General features: G+C 42.3%; 1 protein-coding gene and 1 long non-coding RNA gene across 4 annotated transcripts in view; one reads left to right on the top strand and one right to left on the bottom strand.

Annotated features, from left to right (window-relative positions):
• The window catches only part of PTPRD (protein tyrosine phosphatase receptor type D), a 1,795,899-nt gene that overhangs the window by 976,885 nt on the left and 806,909 nt on the right, over nt 1-12,105 (top strand). The window lies entirely within an intron of this gene.
• Nucleotides 1-12,105, bottom strand: part of LOC106731596 (uncharacterized) — a 40,968-nt gene that overhangs the window by 3,465 nt on the left and 25,398 nt on the right. Inside the window, exon 2 of the long non-coding RNA XR_012904639.2 lies at nt 2,710-2,806. This is a non-coding gene — a long non-coding RNA (uncharacterized LOC106731596). The remainder of the gene's footprint in view (nt 1-2,709; nt 2,807-12,105) is intronic.

The following is a 12,105-nucleotide window of genomic DNA, read 5'->3' on the forward strand; positions in this document are numbered from 1 at the left end:
TCAGAATTACTTCCAAATACACCAGAGTCACACTTCCTAAAACTGTAGAACTATAATTTCTCTAGCAGAGATTGTTTATCTCACATGATAGGGATCTTGTGGCAGATTGGGATGACAGAGGCGAGGGTTACTAATCTAATTTTTGGATTAGAAAAAAAAACCTTTACATTGTGTTTGAGATTTGGACTGGGGTTTTGACTCCAGATGTTACATTATTTTAATGAACAAATTTACAAGACTTTCTGGACATTTAATGTATTAAAATATTTATTTTACAATCCTTGGAATTTGCAAGGATGCAGATGCCATTTTAAAAAAGAAAGTCTAATAAATGTCCTACTATTTAACTTTTGCGGCGGAGGGACAAAGCTTCAGGAGAAGGATCCATGTTTCAAAGGCAATTAATAAAATTGCTCTTCACAAGTAGCTTTATTTCATTCGTATTCCATTAGGACAATTTCTACAGTCTTTTTCAGGGATAATTCTTCTGTAGTCAAACTAACCAAGCTATGGGTTACCTTGCCCAGTCTTTTCTGTTTAAATGGCTCCCTGATCTAGGAGTTTCTGACCACTGTGTTAGTTGGTCTAATAATGAAAAGTTTTATTTCAAACCTCACATCAGTTTAAAAAAAAAAAACTTTATTTTTTTTGTAGTTAAGTAGTATTTGGTCTGATCTTGATTGCCAAGTGCTGACAATTCCACCACATTTTTAAGTAATGATGCTAATATCTGTTATTTAAAATATCGAAACAGCAGAATGATGCTCCAAATTGGTGAGATATTAACTTAACACACATTATTTTCAGAAAATTAATATGCATATCTTCTTGTTCAAAGCAATGCAACATTTTTGTGAAGGATCTCAACTCCTTAATTACGGCATTTACATATGAATACAATTATGACACTAGTTCATAAAAACAAATGCACACTGAGAAACAGTGTTTCAGACCTTTAGAAATACTGTTCGTTAGCTTTGCTAATCTTCAGTTAGGTGCCAGATCAGAGAAATAGTCTAATTTAGAGCACTTACTGAACGTTATTTATGCTCTCTTTACACTTTCTCTGATACATACAGTCCCAATTAATATTAATCCTTCTGTTACTTTGTTATCCTGTTCAAGTGGTAGCAGTTGCAGCTCAGTGTAAATTGGAATTTTAAAAGCAGGTAGGAGTTCTGGGTTCACAATGAAGTACCTTAAGTATGTTTTTGTAGTAATCAAAGTAGAAAAAACTAGGGCATCCTCAAACTTGATGTTCCAGCTTCTTGCAGTGTTGCCCTGGCAGATATTGCCCACCATTTGCAGTATTTTTTTAAAGAAATGTAGTGGCTGACTGAAGTTGTGTGTGTATCCTGTTCATAATTATGCAATGTCAGACTATATTACCCTACGTGCTGATGATCTATATTATATCAGGCATAAATTAACAGTATTTCCACTTCATAAATAATTGACAGTTACCATGTAATAATGTATTTATTATAACATATTTTGTTTATTTCCCCTGCATAGATGGGCCTCACTACAGCCAACTCTCTTTTATACTAGTTAATTTCTTATTTATATAATTGATTAAATTGCCATTAGTTACTTAATATAAAATAACTACATAGAATGTACATTTTAGTAAGCAGTTATAAATCTAAATAGCCTTGTTTCCTTATCATTACATTATTCACATATAAGAAATGATCATGATCTTTATCATAAGTACCGTGAGCACATAGTGTATACGTGCAAACAGTTAACAGTGTAAACTCAGCTTTTAAATAGTCTCACTCTATATTTAACCTTTTGAGCTTCTTGATCTTAGGTTCTTAATCTGAAGGGGAGTGATTTTTATCTTTATTACATGCAAGATAAGTATCAATTAAAAAGAACTGAAGTTTTTATACAGGTTTAGATAAAAAACACAAAAACAGCATTTTTTAAAAAATTCCCTAATATGTTATCTTTGATAGCCATACTATTACTATTACTGATAGCAATACTATTAACCATACTGTCTATGTTAATTTTGTTTGTACTAGTCTGATCTGCTTGTTCAGCATTTTTTGTTGAACTGTGTTTTATTTGCTTATGTTAATAGATTCTTTTTCGTGCTTGGAAAGTAAAAGTTATAAGCAGTGGTGAAGCACTAAACTGGAAATAATATTAAACAATTACTTTTATGAGAATGAAGTGAAACAAAAGCATAGACACATTTTTCCAAGCAACCCTTTCAGTGACTGCTTAACATACTAAATAGCAAGAAAGGTTTGTAAAACACATGACAGTGTATTCAATTCCATTTAAAGGATGAACTGTCATGCCAGCTGTATGCAGGGGGTTCACCTATAGCTGCCTACACACAAGGGTGCAGCACTTAATCCTCTGAACAGTCCCTTTGAAATCACTGATTCTAATCAATGCAGTAAGCACCTTGCCCTGCAATAACTTTTTAAGATAGGGCATCAGTTTGTAATTCACAGTCTTGGGTGACAGACTATCAGCCTCCTGAGGTAAAGAAACAATGAACTGGTAATTTCAGCAGCATTGTGCAAGTTATCAGATATTACAACAACGTCATGATCTAGAAGTCATATGGACAACTGCTGAACCGCACTTCTTCTATGTGGAGCTGTTGCTGGCAGAGTCAATAGCAAGAAAGAAAGGAAAGGTTTAATGCCTATCTAAAAGTCTTGAAGCTCACTTACTGGATTTTACCTGCTAAACCCTATCACTGATTTTTTTCCGAATGCTGTATCCCAAAGTCTTCCAGTGTGTCCCACATCCTTCATTCCATCATCTGCTTTATGACTCCCTTTTGGATAATAAAAGACAATATAAAACTTCATTAAAATTCACTGCAGTGTCATCTTGATTCATCTGGATGAACACTGGGGAGCAATTGTATATCCCAGAGAACTACTTCATTATTTAATATCAGGTAATCAGAACTGCATTTTGAAAACCTACAGTTCCACTCCAGTCACTCCTCACTGACATGTGCAAACACCAGAAGTAGAATTCTAAATAATTCAATTATAGAAATTATGGAATCGACCTAAATAAGCAGGAAAATTCTCTATATCGTATAGGATGTTTTATTTTAAATGGGGGAAAAAAGTAACATTAGCCACATAAAAGTTGAACATATGGTCATCTCAGTTATAGAGAAAAAGTCATAAAACAGAGAAATAATAATGGAGCAGTTACCCAAGAGAATTTCTTTTAATAATATAGCTACTAATGCCATTTATGAAATTTCACTGTGATTATAATAAAGGTCACGAGAGAACATTTGTCCCAAGGCGATATAAAGTTGAGGCGGTAAACTGAGAATATAAACCTGGAGTCTGATAGAAATACAAGTTCATCATGCAGAACCAGGAGTCGGATGATTTTTATAGCCCCTGTGTTAATCACAGGACGTTCTCTGTTTCAAAACTCTAACCTCCATTAACCAGCCAAGATTGGTGTTTCACAATCTCAGTGTTGAGCTGAAGTCAGGAAACGTGCAAGATGAGATCATCCAATTCCTCATAATGTAAAAAACCAACCAAATCCACTTATAATGATAAACTGCCTTTTTAAATTTCATTTCCAAAATCTTAATCCAATCTTAAAGACAGTGAACTGTGATAGTCAATATTCTAGTAACTGAAAAAAAATATTAAAATTGTGCCAGGGAATGCCTAGAAGAGCAACTTTTCTTCTAAAGTTACTGCAGCATCCTAATGAACTGAACCAGAACAAAAGTTGTTGTGAATATATAGAATGACATAGGGTCTGAAAATTAGAAACTCAGATGCTGTGGAGGAAGGGTCAAGAAAAATGGTCACTTGAAACAAAGCACGGCTTTTGTGCTTTTCCAGTTAGATTATCAAGGCTGGTCTGATGCTACATAAGGGAGCACAATGGGATGATACGTGAGAAAACACAATGATTCTACTATTGATTGCATAGAGTAAATCAGAAGTAAGGGCATTGAAATCATGTGGGGTAAAACATATTAAAGACGTAACTGTGGCTCTGTAGAAAGATATTCCCTCCATTTTTCCCTCCCTCCCACCCCCAGATGGGTTAGAATATGTTTCTAATTGTGGTTTCATTATACCTGTAATTATAATACATGGACACCTTTTCACAGATAATTGTCCTGGACCAACAGAGCAAGACAGGACACAAGCAATGTGGTTTAACTAGGCTGCAGCTCTTTTTACTTACCACATCTGGGAAGTACCCAGCAATGACACATCCAGAGCAAACCATCCTTCCTTTGTAAAAATTTCCCCTGGGGAGAGATGCTGTCAAGTTCCACCTATTTATTTCAATTGTAGCTGGGACTTCATCTTCCTCCCCTCATTATGAGGATTAAGGGGCTGTGTTGTCTTCTCACTATAGCAGATTTTAGGAGCGGCAATCCCATTCCACTCCTCCTTTAGGAGTATCAACCCCATCCCTCTCCATCTCCTAATCTGTTTCCAATCCCAGTTTATAGGGAACTGGAGTTTATTGACCCACAATGGATACCTGTCATGTTACAATAAAAAATGAATTTTACAATCAAATCTGTCCATGGTGCCTTTTGGAAAGGAAGGTGGAAAAAATGTTCATTCCCAGGATAATATGATGTTGGATAAATTCCTTCCCAACCCCCAAAGGTAACTAGCACAATGCTTACACCATGGTCCAAAAGCTTGGTCCTATTCCAATCCCAGGGGGATTTTCTTGTTAGCATAGAATCCCAACCTTTGGGCAGGGGAAAAGAATTACTAATCTTCCCCATGGGTACACAGCAGCCAATAGACTTACACTGTACCTTTCTACTCAACCAAGCATTCATTGACTGTCTGCTACTCTGAGCCACAATGGGGGTACGTCTAGACTGCAAGCTTCTTTCAAAAGGAGCTTTTTCGAAAGAGATCTTCCAAAAAAACTTATTTTGAAAGACAGCATCCACACTGCAAAAGTGCATCGAAAGATAGCGTCCAGGGCATTCAGACTGCCTGGATGCTATCTCATATGTAAGCAGTGATTGCTATGGATGGAATGGTCACCAGGGCACCTGTGCTTTTTCTTCTTCCCTCTTCTTTCAAAAAAACTTCCTCTTCCACATCCACACGTGCCTTTTTCCGAAAGAGTGTTCTTCCTCATAGTATGAGGTTTACCAATGTCAGAAAAAACCCTGCATTCTTTCAATTTTCTTTCGAAAGAACATGATTGCAGTGTGGACATAGGTGAAGCTTTTTCAGAAAAACAGACATTTTTTCTGGAAAAAAACAACCCTGTAGTCTAGATGCACCCTGGGTGAGGGGAGGGGAATTATAGTTCTTAAAGGAGCCACACTTCCCCCGGCCCCTTTCTGCTCCTTGACTATGGCATTACCTATGGCTATTACCCCCTGTCTAGCCTTGACAATGCCTTCCCCCTTCTGAGGCTGCTGTGGGTGTTGGGTGACATTCTCTGGTGACGTCCACTGAAACCATTGAATGTAATATACAGTATCCTGCAAGGGTTCCTTGTGCTCAATTCAATATTCTGAGCAGCCATTATTCAGACAAAACTTGTTGAATCAAGGCAATGTTTTGTCTGAGTAAAGACTGCAAAATTAAATTTTAAAGACAACAAGATTTGCTCTTTGTACAAGTTATATCAGTTGCATGGAAACCCACTTCTGCACACTTGTGGTTTCACTTAATGTATTTTTCTCAAGCAGCAGACAATTTTTCTGGCATGATTTTTCCCTCCAGTTTAATTGAGTCAGTGAGTAGATACAAAGAAGAGATGTTTTTATTTGTCTCCTGCAGAGGTGCTAATAGGAAAGAAGACGATTTTCCGTTGATTTATATTTATGTAAATATAAAGCAAGATTTCTGCAGAAAGCTCAACCTTATGTAGAATATTTCTATAAGGGACACAGGCCTTATTACAGTAGAACCTTTCATTGTAAATTACAGTTCAGAGGTTGGAGCTGAAGAAGTAATAAGCATAATTTCTTTGAGTAATTGGATATGCTCATTCTACTGTACATGTGTGTGCACCTTGTGCACAGTTGTCAGAGATTTTTCTCTCAGCAATACCTATCCAGGTAGTATGAGGACCCAGTGCTGCTTCATGCTGATTCACACAGGAATATAAGGTAGAATCATCATAGCATCTACCACCTACAATGGTTGCTGAAGCTGCTATCTTTGTGTTTGCAAATCTTATGTTCTTTAGTGTAAACTAGGGCTGTGCCCCCGGCTCACTGTTCTTGCCAACCTCCCTCTCTCATGGGGATAGGAAACCCCAGCTCTGGTCCCAGACACCAGGGAAGGCCAGGCTGAGTCTGCGACAGCCCCGGCTCTTCCCCACTTATGGCCCCAGCTGTGCCATCCCCAGCCCTTCTCCCTGCACAAACCCTGGCTCTTCCACCCCTCCTCCACAATAGTTTTTCCCCTCCCTGAGGCCTAACCCTCCCCAACCCCAGCAGCCTCTGGGTCGAGCCCTGGGCTTGCTTTGTTGCCCTGCAGATAGTCCCGGGCTTGCTGCTGGGGAGGAGAGCCCAACCGCTGCTAAGGCTGCTGCCCCTGTGGAGCCAGCAGAGCCAGAGCAACTGAGCCCCAGGAGAGGGCAAAGATCATGTCCTGGAGCCGGGGGTGGGGTGATGTGATGGACATGCTGATGTCACTCTGTCACCTCCCAGGAAACATTTTTCTATATATAGAGAGAGATGATGATAACGTTTTGTTAGTTTTAGGCTACTTTAGAGATTTTGTACATGCTTTAAATATGAGTAAATTTAGTATTTGCTGGTTCTCATTTGAGTGCTGGTATCAGTAACAGAATTATGCCTTGTTCTCCTGACTTCAAGTTCTATCACTCATGTAACAAGCCTAAGCTAGTGAATGACTAGCGTCCCAACTGCCTTATATGTCCGGGGGAGGAGCATGAGTGAAAAGTGTCACATTTGTAGGGGGTTGAAACCTTGCCCAATGAAAGAAAGGGTAGCTAGTTACAAGAAGCTGCTCATGGAGTCTATGTTTTGCCCATTGGAATCTTCCCATTCAGCCTGGGTACCAGGTATATCCACATTTGTGAAGGAACCCCTTCCCAAATCTGAGTCAGATGTTTGTTATTCTAAGGGAGTTCAGAAAGTTGTTCTTCATAGCAGAAAGCTTTTAATTAGGACTACTTACTATGTTGAATTGAAAGATTCCATCTGGTCCAGACAGGAAGGTATTTACCCATCTCAAGCTCATATTCATCACATATTTGATCCTCTTGTTTATTAAACAGCAAACTTTAGCTATTAGTTCCAAACTATTTTTCAAATCCTATGTCCACAGAGGCATAGCGAGGATGTTATGCGCTCGGGGGCAAAGGAAAAATTTGCACCCCCCCTCCCACCACCATGTGGCACAGCCCCAAACCTGATGCACAGCTGAGGGGAACTTGTACCGCATCTTCCCCCACCCCCTACAGTTTGGGGCCGGGCTCTCGCATGCACTAACCCGCCACTGGAAATGGAGGAGGGTTGGGCTTGGAGCAAAGAGGCAGGGAAGAGGCTCCAGCAGGCAGAGTAGGAGCACGTGAGCTGAAGGGATGGGGGGAGCAGAATGGGATTAAATTGGTGCCTCCTTAACATGGTGCCTAGGGACAACTGACCCCTCCGGCCCCCTCGCTACACCACTGCCCCCGCTCCTGCAGATCTATCATCTTATGCATGTACAAGATATGTGAAAGCCATCCCATGAATCTGCAGTTAGTGTCTGTGGCGCCTGCTTCTGGGTGGTGTCTCAAAGCTGCCACATTCACCTCCAAAGAGGGGGCGTCCCAAAGCAGGCCCTTGCTGCTGACTCCCAAAGCATCCACAGGTCCAGTCTCCTTTCAATGGGCTTACTTCCCAGGGTTCATTGATCTTGGATCTGGCTTCCATCCCCTCTCCAACCTTTGCAACTGCCCAGAGGTGCTCACCTTCCGCCTTATCCATTCCCACCTCATTCACCCCGCAGGGACAGTCTTTGCCTCACTTGTCCTAGAGACTATTCTACCAAGACGTAATACAACATTTCCATGTAAAAGGACTCAATACAAAGCTGAAAACTTCAATGAGAGAATGATTAATACAAAGACGTGTCTACATCTGCTGCAGAGAGACACCTCTGCCTGCCTCCATCCCTCTCCCCCAGAGTCTACAGCCCCATTGCAAAGCGGGGGAGGGGAAGGAAAGAGGCTGAGGCCCATCCAACGGGACTGAAGCAGTCATGAGCAAGCCAAGCCCAGGAGCCATTCTCCTGTCCATTGCGGGTGCTGTGTTGCGTTGCTTCAGGCACGCTGAAATGCAATCACCTCTGGGGTGGTCTGGGCAGCTGTTTAACACCTGCACAAGATTTCAGGCAGGGGGCAGTGCGGGCTGCCTGCCTGCAGAGCCTCCGTCAGAACTACTGTGCCCTCCTGGCCCTCCTGCCTATCAGGGTGGTTAAATACTGGACTAAATTGCCTAGGGAGATTGCAGAATCTCCATCACTGGAGATATTTAAGACCAGGTTAGACAGACACCTGTCAGGGATGAGATAGGGCAACTCAACTTTGAAAGCCCCAGGGGCCACACTGATACTTACAGAACATGCTGAGGGCCTCAACTTAAGTGTGGTTGCATATGCAAGCGAATATATACAAATAGCTTCTCTCACACTGACAGGCATGAATACAAAGATTAAGGCAAGACTACACAACACGCTGGCCCCATTTAAGTCAGTTCTGCTGATATTAATAAAATGCAACATTTACCCAATTTCTACCCATGTGACAGCACTTTTCATGAGCAATGACAGTCCAAGAATGTAACTACTAAAACACATATCAACAGAAGATCATTACACTGACTACTTTTTTGTTTTGGCTCCCACTCACTGGCCACGTGTTGATCCCCACATAAAACCAAACTGCACCGCGGGGTGCAAACAAACTGGCCATAGGCAACATACCAAGTTATTAATAAATATTTTATAAACCTTTACCTTTTCTCTCTGCTGCCATGTCTCCTCTCCTTGCTCCATTAGCTTCCCCTGGTGCCTGCTGCCCCCCAACTCCTCACCCTCCTCTGCAGTCATGACTCCTTCCCTTCACATTGCTCTCAGCCCTCCCACGACCTGTCCCCCTTCACCAGCCCTTCTCTGCCCCCTGTGCCCACTCCTCCAGTAGCCCCACTCTGATCATGTGAGCTACCCCTCATCCCCTCTTCTAACACCTCCATTTACATACCTGCCCTGCCTCTCTCCTCTGGTGCTGGTCCCTCCCCTGCAGGTGTCTGACCTTCTGCTTCACTCCCATAATCCCCTGGCACCTGCACCTTTCCTTAGCCCTGCACCCTCCTTGTGCCTCCCCCTTCCCTCACTGCCCCTGCCTCCTTTGCCCTCTTTTTCCCTGATGTGACCCCCTCACCACCCTCTGCCCCATTCCCCTCATGCCTCTCTGTGCCCTCACACATGACTTGCTCATGCCCATCCCTCCTTTCAAGCCTTTTCCCAGCATCTTCCCCTCCCCCCTCTAGATCCCAATGCCCTTACCCTCTCCTCTCCCAGCATCACCCTGTCCCCTCTCCCACTGATACCTCCCCTCCTGCCCTTTTCCTCATTGTCTCCACATGGCCCCCTGGCATTTGTCTCTCCTCCACCCCTGTCCCTTGGTGTCTTCCCCTCCCACCCCCTCCCGCTCCGCAAAAGCCCCTTCCTCTCCCACCCTCTTCCTCTCTCCTCCGCTCAAGCCCCTTCCTCTACCACCTCCCGCCCCTCCTTCGCTACACCTCTGTATGTCCACCATGTTTCTGAAGTGTTCGGACAGCTGTCTACAGGTACACACCCCAGTTCTCCATGACACTTAAATTTAGTTCTGTCATAGATGATTAATTCTTCATTTGAGTTTCACGGTGACTTGTTCTGTGTAAGACCTTTCTATAAAGGTGTCTTTCTTGGTTACTATTGCTTGACCAAAAGAGCAAGGGAATTGCTAACCTTACTATCAGAACCTCCTTATATGATCTTCTTTCGAGACAAGATTCAACTTCAGCCTCACCTAAGTTCCCAACTAAAATAGTTTCCATTTTCCACATTAATGAAGCAATTTACTTCCTTACTTTTTTCAAAAGCTTCATTCAGCTAAAAGTAAAGTTTTACTCTCTTGATGTTATGAGAGCTTTAAGCTATTATCCTGGATTGAGCTAGGCCATGTAAGTCTTTCTCACAACTGTTCATTGTGGTTTCCTACAGAATAAAGGGCCACCCAGTCTCCAATCAAAGGATTTCTTCCCGGTTTTCTAGCTGTCTATGGGTATGTCTACACTACCCTCCTAGTTCGAACTAGCGGGGTAATGTAGGCATACCGCACTTGCTAATGAAGCCCGGGATTTGAATTTCCCAGGCTTCATTAGCATAAGCGGGGAGCCGCCATTTTTAAATCCCCGCTGCTTCGAACCCCGTGCAGCGCGGCTACTCGGGGCTCGAACTAGGTAGTTCGGACTAGGGTGCCTATTCCGAACTACCGGTACACCTCGTTTCATGAGGAGTAACGGTAGTTCGGAATAGGAACCTAGTCCGAACTACCTAGTTCGAGCCCCGTGTAGCCGCGCTGCATGGGGTTCGAAGCAGCGGGGATTTAAAAATGGCGGCTCCCTGCTTATGCTAATGAAGGCCGGGAAATTCAAATCCCGGGCTTCATTAGCAAGTGCGGTATGCATACATTACCCCGCTAGTTCGAACTAGCGGGGTAGTGTAGACATACCCTATGTTACCAATTGGTTGGTATTACTCCCCAAGTAGAGCTGTTGGCTCATTCAACCAGATCACGGGCAGCTTCCACAACATTTCTGGCTCACATATCCAGGCTGGACATTTATAAAGCAGCACCCTGGTCATCAGTACATATTCTTCTCTCTCGCTTTACTGCCTCTCATCAATCTAGAGATGATGTCATATTGAGGGGTGGTTTTACTATCCCTGTTTAAGTGAACTCCTAGTCCTCTCCCAGTTCAAACTGCTTGTGAGTCACCTAGAGTGGAGTGGACATGAGCAATCATCTGAAAAAAACATTACTAACCCTCCCTTCATCCCGTCTGTATCAGAGCCTTTCTGGTAATCAGGAGGCAAGGGGATATGGGGATACTTCTGCCCTTTATACATAAGTGCAGCTATGGGAGGCCAAAGGCCATGCCAGATACTGCTGAGGGAAAAATCTCTGACAACTCCAGACAAGGTGCTCACATTTCTAGAGTGTAATGGACATATCCAACACATCTCAGAGAACGTTAGAAATAGTTTCCTTCAGATTCATAACAGATTTACAAAACAAAAATAATTGCAATCCAGATGCTATGTTTTTTGCCTGCTTAGGGATTTTAGTTAGCCATGTACTAACAGCTGCAAACACATATTAGGCAATTCACTTTCACTACAACTCCCCAGTTTCTCTTAAAGCACGCCAAATTAAATGTTCAACATGTTGAGGTTTTGTCTTCTAGAAATTCACATTTTATATGTAGGAAAATTAACCATGTTTAAGCACTAGGAAACAGCCCACATCCCGGGGGGACATAATCTTATGGACTAGTTAATTTACAAGGTTTTGAAAGTACCACTGCATATTGGTGATTTGTGTGAGAGAGTGGTATTTCTAGACACAGGGGAGAACTGGGTTGGAACTCCTTCTTGCAATGACCCTGACCTTGCTGTCCTAAACACCGGGCAGAACTGTCTTACAATGACAGCTACTACTCTGGCTCCCAACTTTATCTCCTCCCTCTGCTTAGAAAATTGCAAGGAAAGAGAGATTAGCATGTTCAAGCAAAGTGGACATGGTGTTACTGGCATATGTAGTACTTATACATGGTATAACCTTCTTCTCCTGAGCTCCTCTATAAGGCACCAATACTGTCTGCATCTGAGTACCATGATTGCCATGCTGTCAACAGTGAATCAAGTTCACTTGTATATAAATGGACTGTTGTTCCTTTTTCTCTGGCTTGTACTTATTTGTCATTGGGAGCTTCTCAGAACAGGGGTCATTTTGTAGTTTTTGGACAGTTTTTACAACTTAGTGAATGCTAGTGCAAATGCAGAATAATGTTATGGGATCCTTTAA

The sequence above is a fragment of the Pelodiscus sinensis genome, chromosome 6 (genome assembly GCF_052426305.1).
Source record: "Pelodiscus sinensis isolate ZL-2025 chromosome 6, ASM5242630v1, whole genome shotgun sequence".
Classification (NCBI taxonomy): Eukaryota; Metazoa; Chordata; order Testudines; family Trionychidae; genus Pelodiscus; species Pelodiscus sinensis.